Below are 22,154 nucleotides of genomic sequence, written 5' to 3' on the forward strand. Positions count from 1 at the left end.
CAAGACCCCTTGTGCTTTAAACTATCATGTTATTGTTCACAACTTGGAAAGGACACAGGCAATAATAGTTAGAGAACACCAAACAGGTGCATTTATAATTCAGTCCATGCTGGATATTTCACCAAGTGAGCAATCTTCCTGACATCCATAATTCAGAGAAGCTTTTGTGAAATGGCATTGCCACTGTTACAGAAAAATGGCCAGTATGGGGTTTGAACCCATGACCTTGGCGTTATTAGCACCACACTCTGACCATCTGAGCTAACCGGCCAAGTATATAGTGAGGATCAACTCCATTTATTTTCCAGTGTTCATCTGCACAGGTTGAACAACAGTGGAAGTGCAGTAACAAATATCAACAGTATATAGCTTTAAGTAAAAACTGAAATGCTGGATGTGGTGTACACACAATGAAAAAAAACCCTCCAACACTTGACTAAGACAAAAACAAATCTTAATGTATGAAGTTGCTTTTCTATTCCATATCTCAGGGGTTCAAGACCCCTTGTGCTTTAAACTATCATGTTATTGTTCACAACTTGGAAAGGACACAGGCAATAATAGTTAGAGAACACCAAACAGGTGCATTTAGAATTCAGTCCATGCTGGATATTTCACCAAGTGAGCAATCTTCCTGACATCCATAATTCAGAGAAGCTTTTGTGAAATGGCATTGCCACTGTTACAGAAAAATGGCCAGTATGGGGTTTGAACCAATGACCTTGGCGTTATTAGCACTACGCTCTGACCATCTGAGCTAACCGGCCATTTATAGAGTGAGGATAGACTCCATTTTTTATTCCAGTGATCATTTTGCACAGGGAAAACAACAGTAGAAGTGCAGTACGATTAGGTGAATGAGTCATTATGCGTTTTTTGGATATTTAGTACACATACACATTGTTAAAAAAAAAAAATTCAATAAAGTAAGATATTTCATAGAACAATCTTTCGGCCAAGTATTTTAATTCAGAGAAGCTTTTATAAATGATTGGATCTCGATGAGTTCAACCTTACATGAGAGAACTAAGACCACGTGGCCTAATGGACAAGGCGTCTGACTTCGAATCAGAAGATTGAGGGTTCGAGTCCCTTCGTGGTTGAAAGTCCCTTAATTTACAAAAATATCTAAAGTGTAGTGCCTTAAGAAAAAACTGAAATGCTATATGTGGTCTACACACAATGACAAATCCTTCACACCAAAACAAGTCATACTGTATGAAGTGCTTTTCTATTCCATATCTCAGGGGTTCAAGACACCTTTTGCTTTAAACTATCATATTATTGTTGTTCACAACTTGGAGAGGATACAGGCAATAATAGTTAGTGAAGAAACAGGTGCAGTTAGAATTCAGTCCATGCTGGATATTTCACCAAGTGAGCAATCTTCCTGACATCCATTATTTAGAGAAGCTTTCGTGAAATGGCTTTGCATCTGTTACAAACAACTGGCCAGTATGGGGCTTGAACCCATGACCTTGGCGTTATTAGCACCACGCTCTGACCATCTGAGCTAACCGGCCACATATATAGTGAGGATCAACTCCATTTATTTTTCAGTGTTCATCTGCACAGGTTGAACAACAGTGGAAGTGCAGTAACAAATATCAACAGTATAGTGCTTTAAGTAAAAACTGAAATGCTGGATGTCGTGTACACACAATGAAAAAAAAAACTCCAACAATTGACTAAGACAAAAACAAATCTTAATGTATTAAGTTGCTTTTCTATTCCATATCTCAGGGGTTCAAGCCCCCTTGTGCTTTAAACTATCATGTTATTGTTCACAACTTGGAAAGGACACAGGCAATAATAGTTAGAGAACACCAAACAGGTGCATTTAGAATTCAGTCCATGCTGGATATTTCACCAAGTGAGCAATCTTCCTGACATCCATAATTCAGAGAAGCTTTCGTGAAATGGCTTTGCATCTGTTACAAACAACTGGCCAGTATGGGGCTTGAACCCATGAACTTGGCGTTATTAGCACCACGCTCTGACCATCTGAGCTAACCGGCCACATATATAGTGAGGATCAACTCCATTTATTTTTCAGTGTTCATCTGCACAGGTTGAACAACAGTGGAAGTGCAGTAACAAATATCAACAGTATATAGCTTTAAGTAAAAACTGAAATGCTGGATGTGGTGTACACACAATGAAAAAAAACCCTCCAACAATTGACTAAGACAAAAACAAATCTTAATGTATGAAGTTGCTTTTCTATTCCATATCTCAGGGGTTCAAGACCCCTTGTGCTTTAAACTATCATGTTATTGTTCACAACTTGGAAAGGACACAGGCAATAATAGTTAGAGAACACCAAACAGGTGCATTTAGAATTCAGTCCATGCTGGATATTTCACCAAGTGAGCAATCTTCCTGACATCCATAATTCAGAGAAGCTTTTGTGAAATGGCATTGCCACTGTTACAGAAAAATGGCCAGTATGGGGTTTGAACCAATGACCTTGGCGTTATTAGCACTACGCTCTGACCATCTGAGCTAACCGGCCATTTATAGAGTGAGGATAGACTCCATTTTTTATTCCAGTGATCATTTTGCACAGGGAAAACAACAGTAGAAGTGCAGTACGATTAGGTGAATGAGTCATTATGCGTTTTTTGGATATTTAGTACACATACACATTGTTAAAAAAAAAAACTTCAATAAAGTAAGATATTTCATAGAACAATCTTTCGGCCAAGTATTTTAATTCAGAGAAGCTTTTATAAATGATTGGATCTCGATGAGTTCAACCTTACATGAGAGAACTAAGACCACGTGGCCTAATGGACAAGGCGTCTGACTTCGAATCAGAAGATTGAGGGTTCGAGTCCCTTCGTGGTTGAAAGTCCCTTAATTTACAAAAATATCTAAAGTGTAGTGCCTTAAGAAAAAACTGAAATGCTATATGTGGTCTACACACAATGACAAATCCTTCACACCAAAACAAGTCATACTGTATGAAGTGCTTTTCTATTCCATATCTCAGGGGTTCAAGACACCTTTTGCTTTAAACTATCATATTATTGTTGTTCACAACTTGGAGAGGATACAGGCAATAATAGTTAGTGAAGAAACAGGTGCAGTTAGAATTCAGTCCATGCTGGATATTTCACCAAGTGAGCAATCTTCCTGACATCCATTATTTAGAGAAGCTTTCGTGAAATGGCTTTGCATCTGTTACAAACAACTGGCCAGTATGGGGCTTGAACCCATGACCTTGGCGTTATTAGCACCACGCTCTGACCATCTGAGCTAACCGGCCACATATATAGTGAGGATCAACTCCATTTATTTTTCAGTGTTCATCTGCACAGGTTGAACAACAGTGGAAGTGCAGTAACAAATATCAACAGTATAGTGCTTTAAGTAAAAACTGAAATGCTGGATGTCGTGTACACACAATGAAAAAAAAAACTCCAACAATTGACTAAGACAAAAACAAATCTTAATGTATTAAGTTGCTTTTCTATTCCATATCTCAGGGGTTCAAGACCCCTTGTGCTTTAAACTATCATGTTATTGTTTACAACTTGGAAAGGACACAGGCAATAATAGTTAGAGAACACCAAACAGGTGCATTTAGAATTCAGTCCATGCTGGATATTTCACCAAGTGAGCAATCTTCCTGACATCCATAATTCAGAGAAGCTTTCGTGAAATGGCTTTGCATCTGTTACAAACAACTGGCCAGTATGGGGCTTGAACCCATGACCTTGGCGTTATTAGCACCACGCTCTGACCATCTGAGCTAACCGGCCACATATATAGTGAGGATCAACTCCATTTATTTTTCAGTGTTCATCTGCACAGGTTGAACAACAGTGGAAGTGCAGTAACAAATATCAACAGTATATAGCTTTAAGTAAAAACTGAAATGCTGGATGTGGTGTACACACAATGAAAAAAAACCCTCCAACAATTGACTAAGACAAAAACAAATCTTAATGTATGAAGTTGCTTTTCTATTCCATATCTCAGGGGTTCAAGACCCCTTGTGCTTTAAACTATCATGTTATTGTTCACAACTTGGAAAGGACACAGGCAATAATAGTTAGAGAACACCAAACAGGTGCATTTAGAATTCAGTCCATGCTGGATATTTCACCAAGTGAGCAATCTTCCTGACATCCATAATTCAGAGAAGCTTTTGTGAAATGGCATTGCCACTGTTACAGAAAAATGGCCAGTATGGGGTTTGAACCAATGACCTTGGCGTTATTAGCACTACGCTCTGACCATCTGAGCTAACCGGCCATTTATAGAGTGAGGATAGACTCCATTTTTTATTCCAGTGATCATTTTGCACAGGGAAAACAACAGTAGAAGTGCAGTACGATTAGGTGAATGAGTCATTATGCGTTTTTTGGATATTTAGTACACATACACATTGTTAAAAAAAAAAACTTCAATAAAGTAAGATATTTCATAGAACAATCTTTCGGCCAAGTATTTTAATTCAGAGAAGCTTTTATAAATGATTGGATCTCGATGAGTTCAACCTTACATGAGAGAACTAAGACCACGTGGCCTAATGGACAAGGCGTCTGACTTCGAATCAGAAGATTGAGGGTTCGAGTCCCTTCGTGGTTGAAAGTCCCTCAATTTACAAAAATATCTAAAGTGTAGTGCCTTAAGAAAAAACTGAAATGCTATATGTGGTCTACAAACAATGACAAATCCTTCACACCAAAACAAGTCATACTGTATGAAGTGCTTTTCTATTCCATATCTCAGGGGTTCAAGACACCTTTTGCTTTAAACTATCATATTATTGTTGTTCACAACTTGGAGAGGATACAGGCAATAATAGTTAGTGAAGAAACAGGTGCAGTTAGAATTCAGTCCATGCTGGATATTTCACCAAGTGAGCAATCTTCCTGACATCCATTATTTAGAGAAGATTTCGTGAAATGGCTTTGCATCTGTTACAAACAACTGGCCAGTATGGGGCTTGAACCCATGACCTTGGCGTTATTAGCACCACGCTCTGACCACTCCATTTATTTTCCAGTGTTCATCTGCACAGGGTGAACAACAGTGGAAGTGCAGTAACAAATATCAACAGTATATAGCTTTAAGTAAAAACTGAAATGCTGGATGTGGTGTACACACAATGACAAAAAAAACTCCAACAATTGACTAAGACAAAAACAAATCTTAATGTATTAAGTTGCTTTTCTATTCCATATCTCAGGGGTTCAAGACCCCTTGTGCTTTAAATTATCATGTTATTGTTCACAACTTGGAAAGGACACAGGCAATAATAGTTAGAGAACACCAAACAGGTGCATTCAGAATTCAGTCCATGCTGGATATTTCACCAAGTGAGCAATCTTCCTGACATCCATAATTCAGAGAAGCTTTTGTGAAATGGCATTGCCACTGTTACAGAAAAATGGCCAGTATGGGTTTGAACCCATGACCTTGGCGTTATTAGCACCACGCTCTGACCATCTGAGCTAACCGGCCACATATATAGTGAGGATCAACTCCATTTATTTTTCAGTGTTCATCTGCACAGGTTGAACAACAGTGGAAGTGCAGTAACAAATATCAACAGTATATAGCTTTAAGTAAAAACTGAAATGCTGGATGTGGTGTACACACAATGAAAAAAAACCCTCCAACACTTGACTAAGACAAAAACAAATCTTAATGTGTGAAGTTGCTTTTCTATTCCATATCTCAGGGGTTCAAGACCCCTTGTGCTTTAAACTATCATGTTATTGTTCACAACTTGGAAAGGACACAGGCAATAATAGTTAGAGAACACCAAACAGGTGCATTTAGAATTCAGTCCATGCTGGATATTTCACCAAGTGAGCAATCTTCCTGACATCCATAATTCAGAAAGCTTTTGTGAAATGGCATTGCCACTGTTACAGAAAAATGGCCAGTATGGGGTTTGAACCAATGACCTTGGCGTTATTAGCACTACGCTCTGACCATCTGAGCTAACCGGCCATTTATAGAGTGAGGATAGACTCCATTTTTTATTCCAGTGATCATTTTGCACAGGGAAAACAACAGTAGAAGTGCAGTACGATTAGGTGAATGAGTCATTATGCGTTTTTTGGATATTTAGTACACATACACATTGTTAAAAAAAAAAACTTCAATAAAGTAAGATATTTCATAGAACAATCTTTCGGCCAAGTATTTTAATTCAGAGAAGCTTTTATAAATGATTGGATCTCGATGAGTTCAACCTTACATGAGAGAACTAAGACCACGTGGCCTAATGGACAAGGCGTCTGACTTCGAATCAGAAGATTGAGGGTTCGAGTCCCTTCGTGGTTGAAAGTCCCTCAATTTACAAAAATATCTAAAGTGTAGTGCCTTAAGAAAAAACTGAAATGCTATATGTGCTTTACACACAATGACAAATCCTTCACACCAAAACAAGTCATACTGTATGAAGTGCTTTTCTATTCCATATCTCAGGGGTTCAAGACACCTTTTGCTTTAAACTATCATATTATTGTTGTTCACAACTTGGAGAGGATACAGGCAATAATAGTTAGTGAAGAAACAGGTGCAGTTAGAATTCAGTCCATGCTGGATATTTCACCAAGTGAGCAATCTTCCTGACATCCATTATTTAGAGAAGCTTTCGTGAAATGGCTTTGCATCTGTTACAAACAACTGGCCAGTATGGGGCTTGAACCCATGACCTTGGCGTTATTAGCACCACGCTCTGACCATCTGAGCTAACCGGCCACATATATAGTGAGGATCAACTCCATTTATTTTTCAGTGTTCATCTGCACAGGTTGAACAACAGTGGAAGTGCAGTAACAAATATCAACAGTATAGTGCTTTAAGTAAAAACTGAAATGCTGGATGTGGTGTACACACAATGAAAAAAAAAACTCCAACAATTGACTAAGACAAAAACAAATCTTAATGTATTAAGTTGCTTTTCTATTCCATATCTCAGGGGTTCAAGACCCCTTGTGCTTTAAACTATCATGTTATTGTTCACAACTTGGAAAGGACACAGGCAATAATAGTAAGAGAACACCAAACAGGTGCATTTAGAATTCAGTCCATGCTGGATATTTCACCAAGTGAGCAATCTTCCTGACATCCATAATTCAGAGAAGCTTTTGTGAAATGGCATTGCCACTGTTACAGAAAAATGGCCAGTATGGGGTTTGAACCAATGACCTTGGCGTTATTAGCACTACGCTCTGACCATCTGAGCTAACCGGCCATTTATAGAGTGAGGATAGACTCCATTTTTTATTCCAGTGATCATTTTGCACAGGGAAAACAACAGTAGAAGTGCAGTACGATTAGGTGAATGAGTCATTATGCGTTTTTTGGATATTTAGTACACATACACATTGTTTAAAAAAAAAACTTCAATAAAGTAAGATATTTCATAGAACAATCTTTCGGCCAAGTATTTTAATTCAGAGAAGCTTTTATAAATGATTGGATCTCGATGAGTTCAACCTTACATGAGAGAACTAAGACCACGTGGCCTAATGGACAAGGCGTCTGACTTCGAATCAGAAGATTGAGGGTTCGAGTCCCTTCGTGGTTGAAAGTCCCTCAATTTACAAAAATATCTAAAGTGTAGTGCCTTAAGAAAAAACTGAAATGCTATATGTGGTCTACACACAATGACAAATCCTTCACACCAAAACAAGTCATACTGTACGAAGTGCTTTTCTATTCCATATCTCAGGGGTTCAAGACACCTTTTGCTTTAAACTATCATATTATTGTTGTTCACAACTTGGAGAGGATACAGGCAACAATAGTTAGTGAAGAAACAGGTGCAGTTAGAATTCAGTCCATGCTGGATATTTCACCAAGTGAGCAATCTTCCTGACATCCATTATTTAGAGAAGCTTTCGTGAAATGGCTTTGCATCTGTTACAAACAACTGGCCAGTATGGGGCTTGAACCCATGACCTTGGCGTTATTAGCACCACGCTCTGACCATCTGAGCTAACAGGCCACGTATATAGTGAGGATCAACTCCATTTATTTTCCAGTGTTCATCTGCACAGGGTGAACAACAGTGGAAGTGCAGTAACAAATATCAACAGTATATAGCTTTAAGTAAAAACTGAAATGCTGGATGTGGTGTACACACAATGAAAAAAAAAACTCCAACAATTGACTAAGACAAAAACAAATCTTAATGTATTAAGTTGCTTTTCTATTCCATATCTCAGGGGTTCAAGACCCCTTGTGCTTTAAATTATCATGTTATTGTTCACAACTTGGAAAGGACACAGGCAATAATAGTTAGAGAACACCAAACAGGTGCATTCAGAATTCAATCCATGCTGGATATTTCACCAAGTGAGCAATCTTCCTGACATTCATTATTCAGAGAAGCTTTCGTGAAATGGCTTTGCATCTGTTATAAACAACTGGCCAGTATGGGGCTTGAACCCATGACCTTGGCGTTATTAGCACCACGCTCTGACCATCTGAGCTAACCGGCCACATATATAGTGAGGATCAACTCCATTTATTTTTCAGTGTTCATCTGCACAGGTTGAACAACAGTTGAAGTGCAGTAACAAATATCAACAGTATAGTGCTTTAAGTAAAAACTGAAATGCTGGATGTGGTGTACACACAATGAAAAAAAAAACTCCAACCATTGACTTAGACCAAAACAAATCTTAATGTATTAAGTTGCTTTTCTATTCCATATCTCAGTGGTTCAAGACCCCTTGTGCTTTAAACTATCATATTATTGTTCACAACTTGGAAAGGACACAGGCAATAATAGTTAGAGAACACCAAACAGGTGCATTTAGAATTCAGTCCATGCTGGATATTTCACCAAGTGAGCAATCTTCCTGACATCCATAATTCAGAGAAGCTTTTGTGAAATGGCATTGCCACTGTTACAGAAAAATGGTCAGTATGGGGTTTGAACCCATGACCTTGGCGTTATTAGCACCACGCTCTGACCATCTGAGCTAACCGGCCACGTATATAGTGAGGATCAACTCCATTTATTTTCCAGTGTTCATCTGCACAGGGTGAACAACAGTGGAAGTGCAGTAACAAATATCAACAGTATATAGCTTTAAGTAAAAACTGAAATGCTGGATGTGGTGTACACACAATGAAAAAAAACCCTCCAACAATTGACTAAGACAAAAACAAATCTTAATGTATTAAGTTGCTTTTCTATTCCATATCTCAGGGGTTCAAGACCCCTTGTGCTTTAAATTATCATGTTATTGTTCACAACTTGGAAAGGACACAGGCAATAATAGTTAGAGAACACCAAACAGGTGCATTCAGAATTCAGTCCATGCTGGATATTTCACCAAGTGAGCAATCTTCCTGACATCCATTATTTAGAGAAGCTTTCGTGAAATGGCTTTGCATCTGTTACAAACAACTGGCCAGTATGGGGCTTGTACCCATGACCTTGGCGTTATTAGCACCACGCTCTGACCATCTGAGCTAACCGGCCATGTATATAGTGAGGATCAACTCCATTTATTTTCCAGTGTTCATCTGCACAGGGTGAACAACAGTGGAAGTGCAGTAACAAATATCAACAGTATATAGCTTTAAGTAAAAACTGAAATGCTGGATGTGGTGTACACACAATGAAAAAAAAAACTCCAACAATTGACTAAGACAAAAACAAATCTTAATGTATTAAGTTGCTTTTCTATTCCATATCTCAGGGGTTCAAGACCCCTTGTGCTTTAAATTATCATGTTATTGTTCACAACTTGGAAAGGACACAGGCAATAATAGTTAGAGAACACCAAACAGGTGCATTCAGAATTCAGTCCATGCTGGATATTTCACCAAGTGAGCAATCTTCCTGACATCCATAATTCAGAGAAGCTTTTGTGAAATGGCATTGCCACTGTAACAGAAAAATGGCCAGTATGGGGTTTGATCCCATGACCTTGGCGTTATTAGCACCACGCTCTGACCATCTGAGCTAACCGGCCATTTATAGAGTGAGGATAGACTCCATTTTTTATTCCAGTGATCATTTTGCACAGGGAAAACAACAGTAGAAGTGCAGTACGATTAGGTGAATGAGTCACTATGCGTTTTTTGGATATTTAGTACACATACACATGGTTAAAAAAAAAAACTTCAATAAAGTAAGATATTTCATAGAACAATCTTTCGGCCAAGTATTTTAATTCAGAGAAGCTTTTATAAATGATTGGATCTCGATGAGTTCAACCTTACATGAGAGAACTAAGACCACGTGGCCTAATGGACAAGGCGTCTGACTTCGAATCAGAAGATTGAGGGTTCGAGTCCCTTCGTGGTTGAAAGTCCCTCAATTTACAAAAATATCTAAAGTGTAGTGCCTTAAGAAAAAACTGAAATGCTATATGTGGTCTACACACAATGACAAATCCTTCACACCAAAACAAGTCATACTGTATGAATTGCTTTTCTATTCCATATCTCAGGGGTTCAAGACACCTTTTGCTTTACACTATCATATTATTGTTGTTCACAACTTGGAGAGGATACAGGCAATAATAGTTAGTGAAGAAACAGGTGCAGTTAGAATTCAGTGCATGCTGGATATTTCACCAAGTGAGCAATCTTCCTGACATCCATTATTTAGAGAAGCTTTCGTGAAATGGCTTTGCATCTGTTACAAACAACTGGCCGGTATGGGGCTTGAACCCATGACCTTGGCGTTATTAGCACCACGCTCTGACCATCTGAGCTAACCGGCCACATATATAGTGAGGATCAACTCCATTTATTTTTCAGTGTTCATCTGCACAGGTTGAACAACAGTGGAAGTGCAGTAACAAATATCAACAGTATAGTGCTTTAATTAAAAACTGAAATGCTGGATGTCGTGTACACACAATGAAAAAAAAAACTCCAACAATTGACTAAGACAAAAACAAATCTTAATGTATTAAGTTGCTTTTCTATTCCATATCTCAGGGGTTCAAGACCCCTTGTGCTTTAAACTATCATGTTATTGTTCACAACTTGGAAAGGACACAGGCAATAATAGTTAGAGAACACCAAACAGGTGCATTTAGAATTCAGTCCATGCTGGATATTTCACCAAGTGAGCAATCTTCCTGACATCCATAATTCAGAGAAGCTTTCGTGAAATGGCTTTGCATCTGTTACAAACAACTGGCCAGTATGGGGCTTGAACCCATGACCTTGGCGTTATTAGCACCACGCTCTGACCATCTGAGCTAACCGGCCACATATATAGTGAGGATCAACTCCATTTATTTTTCAGTGTTCATCTGCACAGGTTGAACAACAGTAGAAGTGCAGTACGATTAGGTGAATGAGTCATTATGCGTTTTTTGGATATTTAGTACACATACACATTGTTAAAAAAAAAAACTTCAATAAAGTAACATATTTCATAGAACAATCTTTCGGCCAAGTGTTTTAATTCAGAGAAGCTTTTATAAATGATTGGATCTCGATGAGTCCAACCTTACATGAGAGAACTAAGACCACGTGGCCTAATGGACAAGGCGTCTGACTTCGAATCAGAAGATTCAGGGTTCGAGTCCCTTCGTGGTTGAAAGTCCCTCAATTTACAAAAATATCTAAAGTGTAGTGCCTTAAGAAAAAACTGAAATGCTATATGTGGTCTACACACAATGACAAATCCTTCACACCAAAACAAGTCATACTGTATGAATATAGTGAGGATCAACTCCATTTATTTTCCAGTGTTCATCTGCACAGGGTGAACAACAGTGGAAGTGCAGTAACAAATATCAACAGTATATAGCTTTAAGTAAAAACTGAAATGCTGGATGTGGTGTACACACAATGAAAAAAAAAACTCCAACAATTGACTAAGACAAAAACAAATCTTAATGTATTAAGTTGCTTTTCTATTCCATATCTCAGGGGTTCAAGACCCCTTGTGCTTTAAATTATCATGTTATTGTTCACAACTTGGAAAGGACACAGGCAATAATAGTTAGAGAACACCAAACAGGTGCATTCAGAATTCAGTCCATGCTGGATATTTCACCAAGTGAGCAATCTTCCTGACATCCATTATTTAGAGAAGCTTTCGTGAAATGGCTTTGCATCTGTTACAAACAACTGGCCAGTATGGGGCTTGAACACATGACCTTCGCGTTATTAGCACCACGCTCTGACCATCTGAGCTAACAGGCCACGTATATAGTGAGGATCAACTCCATTTATTTTCCAGTGTTCATCTGCACAGGGTGAACAACAGTGGAAGTGCAGTAACAAATATCAACAGTATATAGCTTTAAGTAAAAACTGAAATGCTGGATGTGGTGAACACACAATGAAAAAAAAAACTCCAACAATTGACTAAGACAAAAACAAATCTTAATGTATTAAGTTGCTTTTCTATTCCATATCTCAGGGGTTCAAGACCCCTTGTGCTTTAAATTATCATGTTATTGTTCACAACTTAGAAAGGACACAGGCAATAATAGTTAGAGAACACCAAACAGGTGCATTCAGAATTCAGTCCATGCTGGATATTTCACCAAGTGAGCAATCTTCCTGACATCCATTATTTAGAGAAGCTTTCGTGAAATGGCTTTGCATCTGTTACAAACAACTGGCCAGTATGGGGCTTGAACCCATGACCTTGGCGTTATTAGCACCACGCTCTGACCATCTGAGCTAACCGGCCATTTATAGAGTGAGGATAGACTCCATTTTTTATTCCAGTGATCATTTTGCACAGGGAAAACAACAGTAGAAGTGCAGTACGATTAGGTGAATGAGTCATTATGCGTTTTTTGGATATTTAGTACACATACACATTGTTAAAAAAAAAAACTTCAATAAAGTAAGATATTTCATAGAACAATCTTTCGGCCAAGTATATTAATTCAGAGAAGCTTTTATAAATGATTGGATCTCGATGAGTTCAACCTTACATGAGAGAACTAAGACCACGTGGCCTAATGGACAAGGCGTCTGACTTCGAATCAGAAGATTGAGGGTTCGAGTCCCTTCGTGGTTGAAAGTCCCTCAATTTACAAAAATATCTAAAGTGTAGTGCCTTAAGAAAAAACTGAAATGCTATATGTGGTCTACACACAATGACAAATCCTTCACACCAAAACAAGTCATACTGTATGAAGTGCTTTTCTATTCCATATCTCAGGGGTTCAAGACACCTTTTGCTTTAAACTATCATATTATTGTTGTTCACAACTTGGAGAGGATACAGGCAATAATAGTTAGTGAAGAAACAGGTGCAGTTAGAATTCAGTCCATGCTGGATATTTCACCAAGTGAGCAATCTTCCTGACATCCATTATTTAGAGAAGCTTTCGTGAAATGGCTTTGCATCTGTTACAAACAACTGGCCAGTATGGGGCTTGAACCCATGACCTTCGCGTTATTAGCACCACGCTCTGACCATCTGAGCTAACAGGCCACGTATATAGTGAAGATCAACTCCATTTATTTTCCAGTGTTCATCTGCACAGGGTGAACAACAGTGGAAGTGCAGTAACAAATATCAACAGTATATAGCTTTAAGTAAAAACTGAAATGCTGGATGTGGTGTACACACAATGAAAAAAAAAACTCCAACAATTGACTAAGACAAAAACAAATCTTAATGTATTAAGTTGCTTTTCTATTCCATATCTCAGGGGTTCAAGACCCCTTGTGCTTTAAATTATCATGTTATTGTTCACAACTTGGAAAGGACACAGGCAATAATAGTTAGAGAACACCAAACAGGTGCATTTATAATTCAGTCCATGCTGGATATTTCACCAAGTGAGCAATCTTCCTGACATCCATAATTCAGGGAAGCTTTGTGAAATGGCATTGCCACTGTTACAGAAAAATGGCCAGTATGGGGTTTGAACCCATGACCTTGGCGTTATTAGCACCACGCTCTGACCATCTGAGCTAACCAGCCACGTATATAGTGAGGATCAACTCCATTTATTTTCCAGTGTTCATCTGCACAGGGTGAACAACAGTGGAAGTGCAGTAACAAATATCAACAGTATATAGCTTTAAGTAAAAACTGAAATGCTGGATGTGGTGTACACACAATGAAAAAAAAAACTCCAACAATTGACTAAGACAAAAACAAATCTTAATGTATTAAGTTGCTTTTCTATTCCATATCTCAGGGGTTCAAGACCCCTTGTGCTTTAAATTATCATGTTATTGTTCACAACTTGGAAAGGACACAGGCAATAATAGTTAGAGAACACCAAACAGGTGCATTCAGAATTCAGTCCATGCTGGATATTTCACCAAGTGAGCAATCTTCCTGACATCCATTATTTAGAGAAGCTTTCGTGAAATGGCTTTGCATCTGTTACAAACAACTGGCCAGTATGGGGCTTGAACCCATGACCTTGGCGTTATTAGCACCACGCTCTGACCATCTGAGCTAACCGGCCATTTATAGAGTGAGGATAGACTCCATTTTTTATTCCAGTGATCATTTTGCACAGGGAAAACAACAGTAGAAGTGCAGTACGATTAGGTGAATGAGTCATTATGCGTTTTTTGGATATTTAGTACACATACACATTGTTAAAAAAAAAAACTTCAATAAAGTAAGATATTTCATAGAACAATCTTTCGGCCAAGTATTTTAATTCAGAGAAGCTTTTATAAATGATTGGATCTCGATGAGTTCAACCTTACATGAGAGAACTAAGACCACGTGGCCTAATGGACAAGGCGTCTGACTTCGAATCAGAAGATTGAGGGTTCGAGTCCCTTCGTGGTTGAAAGTCCCTCAATTTACAAAAATATCTAAAGTGTAGTGCCTTAAGAAAAAACTGAAATGCTATATGTGGTCTACACACAATGACAAATCCTTCACACCAAAACAAGTCATACTGTATGAAGTGCTTTTCTATTCCATATCTCAGGGGTTCAAGACACCTTTTGCTTTAAACTATCATATTATTGTTGTTCACAACTTGGAGAGGATACAGGCAATAATAGTTAGTGAAGAAACAGGTGCAGTTAGAATTCAGTCCATGCTGGATATTTCACCAAGTGAGCAATCTTCCTGACATCCATTATTTAGAGAAGCTTTCGTGAAATGGCTTTGCATCTGTTACAAACAACTGGCCAGTATGGGGCTTGAACCCATGACCTTCGCGTTATTAGCACCACGCTCTGACCATCTGAGCTAACAGGCCACGTATATAGTGAAGATCAACTCCATTTATTTTCCAGTGTTCATCTGCACAGGGTGAACAACAGTGGAAGTGCAGTAACAAATATCAACAGTATATAGCTTTAAGTAAAAACTGAAATGCTGGATGTGGTGTACACACAATGAAAAAAAAAACTCCAACAATTGACTAAGACAAAAACAAATCTTAATGTATTAAGTTGCTTTTCTATTCCATATCTCAGGGGTTCAAGACCCCTTGTGCTTTAAATTATCATGTTATTGTTCACAACTTGGAAAGGACACAGGCAATAATAGTTAGAGAACACCAAACAGGTGCATTTATAATTCAGTCCATGCTGGATATTTCACCAAGTGAGCAATCTTCCTGACATCCATAATTCAGGGAAGCTTTGTGAAATGGCATTGCCACTGTTACAGAAAAATGGCCAGTATGGGGTTTGAACCCATGACCTTGGCGTTATTAGCACCACGCTCTGACCATCTGAGCTAACCAGCCACGTATATAGTGAGGATCAACTCCATTTATTTTCCAGTGTTCATCTGCACAGGGTGAACAACAGTGGAAGTGCAGTAACAAATATCAACAGTATATAGCTTTAAGTAAAAACTGAAATGCTGGATGTGGTGTACACACAATGAAAAAAAAAACTCCAACAATTGACTAAGACAAAAACAAATCTTAATGTATTAAGTTGCTTTTCTATTCCATATCTCAGGGGTTCAAGACCCCTTGTGCTTTAAATTATCATGTTATTGTTCACAACTTGGAAAGGACACAGGCAATAATAGTTAGAGAACACCAAACAGGTGCATTCAGAATTCAGTCCATGCTGGATATTTCACCAAGTGAGCAATCTTCCTGACATCCATTATTTAGAGAAGCTTTCGTGAAATGGCTTTGCATCTGTTACAAACAACTGGCCAGTATGGGGCTTGAACCCATGACCTTGGCGTTATTAGCACCACGCTCTGACCATCTGAGCTAACCGGCCACATATAGAGTGAGGATAGACTCCATTTTTTATTCCAGTGATCATTTTGCACAGGGAAAACAACAGTAGAAGTGCAGTACGATTAGGTGAATGAGTCATTATGCGTTTTTTGGATATTTAGTACACATACACATTGTTAAAAAAAAAAACTTCAATAAAGTAAGATATTTCATAGAACAATCTTTCGGCCAAGTATTTTAATTCAGAGAAGCTTTTATAAATGATTGGATCTCGATGAGTTCAACCTTACATGAGAGAACTAAGACCACGTGGCCTAATGGACAAGGCGTCTGACTTCGAATCAGAAGATTGAGGGTTCGAGTCCCTTCGTGGTTGAAAGTCCCTCAATTTACAAAAATATCTAAAGTGTAGTGCCTTAAGAAAAAACTGAAATGCTATATGTGGTCTACACACAATGACAAATCCTTCACACCAAAACAAGTCATACTGTATGAAGTGCTTTTCTATTCCATATCTCAGGGGTTCAAGACACCTTTTGCTTTAAACTATCATATTATTGTTGTTCACAACTTGGAGAGGATACAGGCAATAATAGTTAGTGAAGAAACAGGTGCAGTTAGAATTCAGTCCATGCTGGATATTTCACCAAGTGAGCAATCTTCCTGACATCCATTATTTAGAGAAGCTTTCGTGAAATGGCTTTGCATCTGTTACAAACAACTGGCCAGTATGGGGCTTGAACCCATGACCTTCGCGTTATTAGCACCACGCTCTGACCATCTGAGCTAACAGGCCACGTATATAGTGAAGATCAACTCCATTTATTTTCCAGTGTTCATCTGCACAGGGTGAACAACAGTGGAAGTGCAGTAACAAATATCAACAGTATATAGCTTTAAGTAAAAACTGAAATGCTGGATGTGGTGTACACACAATGAAAAAAAAAACTCCAACAATTGACTAAGACAAAAACAAATCTTAATGTATTAAGTTGCTTTTCTATTCCATATCTCAGGGGTTCAAGACCCCTTGTGCTTTAAATTATCATGTTATTGTTCACAACTTGGAAAGGACACAGGCAATAATAGTTAGAGAACACCAAACAGGTGCATTTATAATTCAGTCCATGCTGGATATTTCACCAAGTGAGCAATCTTCCTGACATCCATAATTCAGGGAAGCTTTCGTGAAATGGCTTTGCATCTGTTACAAACAACTGGCCAGTATGGGGCTTGAACCCATGACCTTGGCGTTATTAGCACCACTCTCTGACCATCTGAGCTAACCGGCCACATATATAGTGAGGATCAACTCCATTTATTTTCCAGTGTTCATCTGCACAGGGTGAACAACAGTGGAAGTGCAGTAACAAATATCAACAGTATATAGCTTTAAGTAAAAACTGAAATGCTGGATGTGGTGAACACACAATGAAAAAAAAAACTCCAACAATTGACTAAGACAAAAACAAATCTTAATGTATTAAGTTGCTTTTCTATTCCATATCTCAGGGGTTCAAGACCCCTTGTGCTTTAAATTATCATGTTATTGTTCACAACTTAGAAAGGACACAGGCAATAATAGTTAGAGAACACCAAACAGGTGCATTCAGAATTCAGTCCATGCTGGATATTTCACCAAGTGAGCAATCTTCCTGACATCCATTATTTAGAGAAGCTTTCGTGAAATGGCTTTGCATCTGTTACAAACAACTGGCCAGTATGGGGCTTGAACCCATGACCTTGGCGTTATTAGCACCACGCTCTGACCATCTGAGCTAACCGGCCACATATAGAGTGAGGATAGACTCCATTTTTTATTCCAGTGATCATTTTGCACAGGGAAAACAACAGTAGAAGTGCAGTACGATTAGGTGAATGAGTCATTATGCGTTTTTTGGATATTTAGTACACATACACATTGTTAAAAAAAAAAACTTCAATAAAGTAAGATATTTCATAGAACAATCTTTCGGCCAAGTATTTTAATTCAGAGAAGCTTTTATAAATGATTGGATCTCGATGAGTTCAACCTTACATGAGAGAACTAAGACCACGTGGCCTAATGGACAAGGCGTCTGACTTCGAATCAGAAGATTGAGGGTTCGAGTCCCTTCGTGGTTGAAAGTCCCTCAATTTACAAAAATATCTAAAGTGTAGTGCCTTAAGAAAAAACTGAAATGCTATATGTGGTCTACACACAATGACAAATCCTTCACACCAAAACAAGTCATACTGTATGAAGTGCTTTTCTATTCCATATCTCAGGGGTTCAAGACAACTTTTGCTTTAAACTAGCATATTATTGTTGTTCACAACTTGGAGAGGATACAGGCAATAATAGTTAGTGAAGAAACAGGTGCAGTTAGAATTCAGTCCATGCTGGATATTTCACCAAGTGAGCAATCTTCCTGACATCCATTATTTAGAGAAGCTTTCGTGAAATGGCTTTGCATCTGTTACAAACAACTGGCCAGTATGGGGCTTGAACCCATGACCTTGGCTTTATTAGCACCACGCTCTGACCATCTGAGCTAACCGGCCACGTATATAGTGAGGATCAACTCCATTTATTTTCCAGTGTTCATCTGCACAGGGTGAACAACAGTGGAAGTGCAGTAACAAATATCAACAGTATATAGCTTTAAGTAAAAACTGAAATGCTGGATGTGGTGTACACACAATGAAAAAAAAAACTCCAACAATTGACTAAGACAAAAACAAATCTTAATGTATTAAGTTGCTTTTCTATTCCATATCTCAGGGGTTCAAGACCCCTTGTGCTTTAAATTATCATGTTATTGTTCACAACTTGGAAAGGACACAGGCAATAATAGTTAGAGGACACCAAACAGGTGCATTTATAATTCAGTCCATGCTGGATATTTCACCAAGTGAGCAATCTTCCTGACATCCATAATTCAGGGAAGCTTTTGTGAAATGGCATTGCCACTGTTACAGAAAAATGGCCAGTATGGGGTTTGAACCCATGACCTTGGCGTTATTAGCACCACGCTCTGACCATCTGAGCTATCCAGCCACGTATATAGTGAGGATCAACTCCATTTATTTTCCAGTGTTCATCTGCACAGGGTGAACAACAGTGGAAGTGCAGTAACAAATATCAACAGTATATAGCTTTAAGTAAAAACTGAAATGCTGGATGTGGTGTACACACAATGAAAAAAAAAACTCCAACAATTGACTAAGACAAAAACAAATCTTAATGTATTAAGTTGCTTTTCTATTCCATATCTCAGGGGTTCAAGACCCCTTGTGCTTTAAATTATCATGTTATTGTTCACAACTTGGAAAGGACACAGGCAATAATAGTTAGAGAACACCAAACAGGTGCATTCAGAATTCAGTCCATGCTGGATATTTCACCAAGTGAGCAATCTTCCTGACATCCATTATTTAGAGAAGCTTTCGTGAAATGGCTTTGCATCTGTTACAAACAACTGGCCAGTATGGGGCTTGAACCCATGACCTTGGCGTTATTAGCACCACTCTCTGACCATCTGAGCTAACCGGCCACATATATAGTGAGGATCAACTCCATTTATTTTCCAGTGTTCATCTGCACAGGGTGAACAACAGTGGAAGTGCAGTAACAAATATCAACAGTATATAGCTTTAAGTAAAAACTGAAATGCTGGATGTGGTGAACACACAATGAAAAAAAAAACTCCAACAATTGACTAAGACAAAAACAAATCTTAATGTATTAAGTTGCTTTTCTATTCCATATCTCAGGGGTTCAAGACCCCTTGTGCTTTAAATTATCATGTTATTGTTCACAACTTAGAAAGGACACAGGCAATAATAGTTAGAGAACACCAAACAGGTGCATTCAGAATTCAGTCCATGCTGGATATTTCACCAAGTGAGCAATCTTCCTGACATCCATTATTTAGAGAAGCTTTCGTGAAATGGCTTTGCATCTGTTACAAACAACTGGCCAGTATGGGGCTTGAACCCATGACCTTGGCGTTATTAGCACCACGCTCTGACCATCTGAGCTAACCGGCCATTTATAGAGTGAGGATAGACTCCATTTTTTATTCCAGTGATCATTTTGCACAGGGAAAACAACAGTAGAAGTGCAGTACGATTAGGTGAATGAGTCATTATGCGTTTTTTGGATATTTAGTACACATACACATTGTTAAAAAAAAAAACTTCAATAAAGTAAGATATTTCATAGAACAATCTTTCGGCCAAGTATTTTAATTCAGAGAAGCTTTTATAAATGATTGGATCTCGATGAGTTCAACCTTACATGAGAGAACTAAGACCACGTGGCCTAATGGACAAGGCGTCTGACTTCGAATCAGAAGATTGAGGGTTCGAGTCCCTTCGTGGTTGAAAGTCCCTCAATTTACAAAAATATCTAAAGTGTAGTGCCTTAAGAAAAAACTGAAATGCTATATGTGGTCTACACACAATGACAAATCCTTCACACCAAAACAAGTCATACTGTATGAAGTGCTTTTCTATTCCATATCTCAGGGGTTCAAGACACCTTTTGCTTTAAACTATCATATTATTGTTGTTCACAACTTGGAGAGGATACAGGCAATAATAGTTAGTGAAGAAACAGGTGCAGTTAGAATTCAGTCCATGCTGGATATTTCACCAAGTGAGCAATCTTCCTGACATCCATTATTTAGAGAAGCTTTCGTGAAATGGCTTTGCATCTGTTACAAACAACTGGCCAGTATGGGGCTTGAACCCATGACCTTCGCGTTATTAGCACCACGCTCTGACCATCTGAGCTAAAAGGCCACGTATATAGTGAGGATCAACTCCATTTATTTTCCAGTGTTCATCTGCACAGGGTGAACAACAGTGGAAGTGCAGTAACAAATATCAACAGTATATAGCTTTAAGTAAAAACTGAAATGCTGGATGTGGTGTACACACAATGAAAAAAAAAACTCCAACAATTGACTAAGACAAAAACAAATCTTAATGTATTAAGTTGCTTGTCTATTCCATATCTCAGGGGTTCAAGACCCCTTGTGCTTTAAATTATCATGTTATTGTTCACAACTTGGAAAGGACACAGGCAATAATAGTTAGAGGACACCAAACAGGTGCATTTATAATTCAGTCCATGCTGGATATTTCACCAAGTGAGCAATCTTCCTGACATCCATAATTCAGGGAAGCTTTTGTGAAATGGCATTGCCACTGTTACAGAAAAATGGCCAGTATGGGGTTTGAACCCATGACCTTGGCGTTATTAGCACCACGCTCTGACCATCTGAGCTATCCAGCCACGTATATAGTGAGGATCAACTCCATTTATTTTCCAGTGTTCATCTGCACAGGGTGAACAACAGTGGAAGTGCAGTAACAAATATCAACAGTATATAGCTTTAAGTAAAAACTGAAATGCTGGATGTGGTGTACACACAATGAAAAAAAAAACTCCAACAATTGACTAAGACAAAAACAAATCTTAATGTATTAAGTTGCTTTTCTATTCCATATCTCAGGGGTTCAAGACCCCTTGTGCTTTAAATTATCATGTTATTGTTCACAACTTGGAAAGGACACAGGCAATAATAGTTAGAGAACACCAAACAGGTGCATTCAGAATTCAGTCCATGCTGGATATTTCACCAAGTGAGCAATCTTCCTGACATCCATTATTTAGAGAAGCTTTCGTGAAATGGCTTTGCATCTGTTACAAACAACTGGCCAGTATGGGGCTTGAACCCATGACCTTGGCGTTATTAGCACCACTCTCTGACCATCTGAGCTAACCGGCCACATATATAGTGAGGATCAACTCCATTTATTTTCCAGTGTTCATCTGCACAGGGTGAACAACAGTGGAAGTGCAGTAACAAATATCAACAGTATATAGCTTTAAGTAAAAACTGAAATGCTGGATGTGGTGAACACACAATGAAAAAAAAAACTCCAACAATTGACTAAGACAAAAACAAATCTTAATGTATTAAGTTGCTTTTCTATTCCATATCTCAGGGGTTCAAGACCCCTTGTGCTTTAAATTATCATGTTATTGTT

General features: G+C 38.3%; 31 non-coding genes across 31 annotated transcripts; 12 read left to right on the top strand and 19 right to left on the bottom strand.

Annotated features, from left to right (window-relative positions):
* Window positions 1–197: 197 nt before the first annotated feature.
* On the bottom strand, window positions 198–271 carry trnai-aau (transfer RNA isoleucine (anticodon AAU)). The gene has a single exon. It is a non-coding gene; the product is annotated as a tRNA-Ile (tRNA).
* Window positions 272–1,030: 759 nt separating this feature from the next.
* Window positions 1,031–1,103, top strand: trnar-ucg (transfer RNA arginine (anticodon UCG)). The gene has a single exon. It is a non-coding gene; the product is annotated as a tRNA-Arg (tRNA).
* A 346-nt stretch (window positions 1,104–1,449) lies between these two features.
* trnai-aau (transfer RNA isoleucine (anticodon AAU)) lies at window positions 1,450–1,523 on the bottom strand. The gene has a single exon. It is a non-coding gene; the product is annotated as a tRNA-Ile (tRNA).
* A 422-nt stretch (window positions 1,524–1,945) lies between these two features.
* On the bottom strand, window positions 1,946–2,019 carry trnai-aau (transfer RNA isoleucine (anticodon AAU)). Its single transcript has one exon. It is a non-coding gene; the product is annotated as a tRNA-Ile (tRNA).
* A 759-nt stretch (window positions 2,020–2,778) lies between these two features.
* On the top strand, window positions 2,779–2,851 carry trnar-ucg (transfer RNA arginine (anticodon UCG)). The gene has a single exon. It is a non-coding gene; the product is annotated as a tRNA-Arg (tRNA).
* Window positions 2,852–3,197: 346 nt separating this feature from the next.
* trnai-aau (transfer RNA isoleucine (anticodon AAU)) lies at window positions 3,198–3,271 on the bottom strand. The gene has a single exon. It is a non-coding gene; the product is annotated as a tRNA-Ile (tRNA).
* Window positions 3,272–3,693: 422 nt separating this feature from the next.
* Window positions 3,694–3,767, bottom strand: trnai-aau (transfer RNA isoleucine (anticodon AAU)). Its single transcript has one exon. It is a non-coding gene; the product is annotated as a tRNA-Ile (tRNA).
* A 759-nt stretch (window positions 3,768–4,526) lies between these two features.
* On the top strand, window positions 4,527–4,599 carry trnar-ucg (transfer RNA arginine (anticodon UCG)). The gene has a single exon. It is a non-coding gene; the product is annotated as a tRNA-Arg (tRNA).
* Window positions 4,600–6,236: 1,637 nt separating this feature from the next.
* Window positions 6,237–6,309, top strand: trnar-ucg (transfer RNA arginine (anticodon UCG)). Its single transcript has one exon. It is a non-coding gene; the product is annotated as a tRNA-Arg (tRNA).
* A 346-nt stretch (window positions 6,310–6,655) lies between these two features.
* trnai-aau (transfer RNA isoleucine (anticodon AAU)) lies at window positions 6,656–6,729 on the bottom strand. Its single transcript has one exon. It is a non-coding gene; the product is annotated as a tRNA-Ile (tRNA).
* Window positions 6,730–7,488: 759 nt separating this feature from the next.
* Window positions 7,489–7,561, top strand: trnar-ucg (transfer RNA arginine (anticodon UCG)). Its single transcript has one exon. It is a non-coding gene; the product is annotated as a tRNA-Arg (tRNA).
* A 346-nt stretch (window positions 7,562–7,907) lies between these two features.
* Window positions 7,908–7,981, bottom strand: trnai-aau (transfer RNA isoleucine (anticodon AAU)). Its single transcript has one exon. It is a non-coding gene; the product is annotated as a tRNA-Ile (tRNA).
* Window positions 7,982–8,403: 422 nt separating this feature from the next.
* On the bottom strand, window positions 8,404–8,477 carry trnai-aau (transfer RNA isoleucine (anticodon AAU)). Its single transcript has one exon. It is a non-coding gene; the product is annotated as a tRNA-Ile (tRNA).
* A 422-nt stretch (window positions 8,478–8,899) lies between these two features.
* trnai-aau (transfer RNA isoleucine (anticodon AAU)) lies at window positions 8,900–8,973 on the bottom strand. Its single transcript has one exon. It is a non-coding gene; the product is annotated as a tRNA-Ile (tRNA).
* A 918-nt stretch (window positions 8,974–9,891) lies between these two features.
* Window positions 9,892–9,965, bottom strand: trnai-aau (transfer RNA isoleucine (anticodon AAU)). The gene has a single exon. It is a non-coding gene; the product is annotated as a tRNA-Ile (tRNA).
* Window positions 9,966–10,228: 263 nt separating this feature from the next.
* Window positions 10,229–10,301, top strand: trnar-ucg (transfer RNA arginine (anticodon UCG)). Its single transcript has one exon. It is a non-coding gene; the product is annotated as a tRNA-Arg (tRNA).
* A 346-nt stretch (window positions 10,302–10,647) lies between these two features.
* trnai-aau (transfer RNA isoleucine (anticodon AAU)) lies at window positions 10,648–10,721 on the bottom strand. The gene has a single exon. It is a non-coding gene; the product is annotated as a tRNA-Ile (tRNA).
* Window positions 10,722–11,143: 422 nt separating this feature from the next.
* Window positions 11,144–11,217, bottom strand: trnai-aau (transfer RNA isoleucine (anticodon AAU)). The gene has a single exon. It is a non-coding gene; the product is annotated as a tRNA-Ile (tRNA).
* Window positions 11,218–11,478: 261 nt separating this feature from the next.
* On the top strand, window positions 11,479–11,551 carry trnar-ucg (transfer RNA arginine (anticodon UCG)). Its single transcript has one exon. It is a non-coding gene; the product is annotated as a tRNA-Arg (tRNA).
* Window positions 11,552–12,584: 1,033 nt separating this feature from the next.
* trnai-aau (transfer RNA isoleucine (anticodon AAU)) lies at window positions 12,585–12,658 on the bottom strand. Its single transcript has one exon. It is a non-coding gene; the product is annotated as a tRNA-Ile (tRNA).
* Window positions 12,659–12,921: 263 nt separating this feature from the next.
* On the top strand, window positions 12,922–12,994 carry trnar-ucg (transfer RNA arginine (anticodon UCG)). The gene has a single exon. It is a non-coding gene; the product is annotated as a tRNA-Arg (tRNA).
* Window positions 12,995–13,835: 841 nt separating this feature from the next.
* On the bottom strand, window positions 13,836–13,909 carry trnai-aau (transfer RNA isoleucine (anticodon AAU)). The gene has a single exon. It is a non-coding gene; the product is annotated as a tRNA-Ile (tRNA).
* A 422-nt stretch (window positions 13,910–14,331) lies between these two features.
* On the bottom strand, window positions 14,332–14,405 carry trnai-aau (transfer RNA isoleucine (anticodon AAU)). Its single transcript has one exon. It is a non-coding gene; the product is annotated as a tRNA-Ile (tRNA).
* Window positions 14,406–14,668: 263 nt separating this feature from the next.
* On the top strand, window positions 14,669–14,741 carry trnar-ucg (transfer RNA arginine (anticodon UCG)). The gene has a single exon. It is a non-coding gene; the product is annotated as a tRNA-Arg (tRNA).
* An 841-nt stretch (window positions 14,742–15,582) lies between these two features.
* On the bottom strand, window positions 15,583–15,656 carry trnai-aau (transfer RNA isoleucine (anticodon AAU)). Its single transcript has one exon. It is a non-coding gene; the product is annotated as a tRNA-Ile (tRNA).
* Window positions 15,657–16,078: 422 nt separating this feature from the next.
* On the bottom strand, window positions 16,079–16,152 carry trnai-aau (transfer RNA isoleucine (anticodon AAU)). The gene has a single exon. It is a non-coding gene; the product is annotated as a tRNA-Ile (tRNA).
* Window positions 16,153–16,415: 263 nt separating this feature from the next.
* On the top strand, window positions 16,416–16,488 carry trnar-ucg (transfer RNA arginine (anticodon UCG)). The gene has a single exon. It is a non-coding gene; the product is annotated as a tRNA-Arg (tRNA).
* A 1,338-nt stretch (window positions 16,489–17,826) lies between these two features.
* Window positions 17,827–17,900, bottom strand: trnai-aau (transfer RNA isoleucine (anticodon AAU)). The gene has a single exon. It is a non-coding gene; the product is annotated as a tRNA-Ile (tRNA).
* Window positions 17,901–18,163: 263 nt separating this feature from the next.
* trnar-ucg (transfer RNA arginine (anticodon UCG)) lies at window positions 18,164–18,236 on the top strand. The gene has a single exon. It is a non-coding gene; the product is annotated as a tRNA-Arg (tRNA).
* Window positions 18,237–20,070: 1,834 nt separating this feature from the next.
* Window positions 20,071–20,144, bottom strand: trnai-aau (transfer RNA isoleucine (anticodon AAU)). The gene has a single exon. It is a non-coding gene; the product is annotated as a tRNA-Ile (tRNA).
* A 263-nt stretch (window positions 20,145–20,407) lies between these two features.
* Window positions 20,408–20,480, top strand: trnar-ucg (transfer RNA arginine (anticodon UCG)). Its single transcript has one exon. It is a non-coding gene; the product is annotated as a tRNA-Arg (tRNA).
* Window positions 20,481–22,154: the final 1,674 nt, after the last annotated feature.

Source organism: Pleuronectes platessa, chromosome 4 (assembly GCF_947347685.1).
Source record: "Pleuronectes platessa chromosome 4, fPlePla1.1, whole genome shotgun sequence".
Taxonomy (NCBI): Eukaryota; Metazoa; Chordata; class Actinopteri; order Pleuronectiformes; family Pleuronectidae; genus Pleuronectes; species Pleuronectes platessa.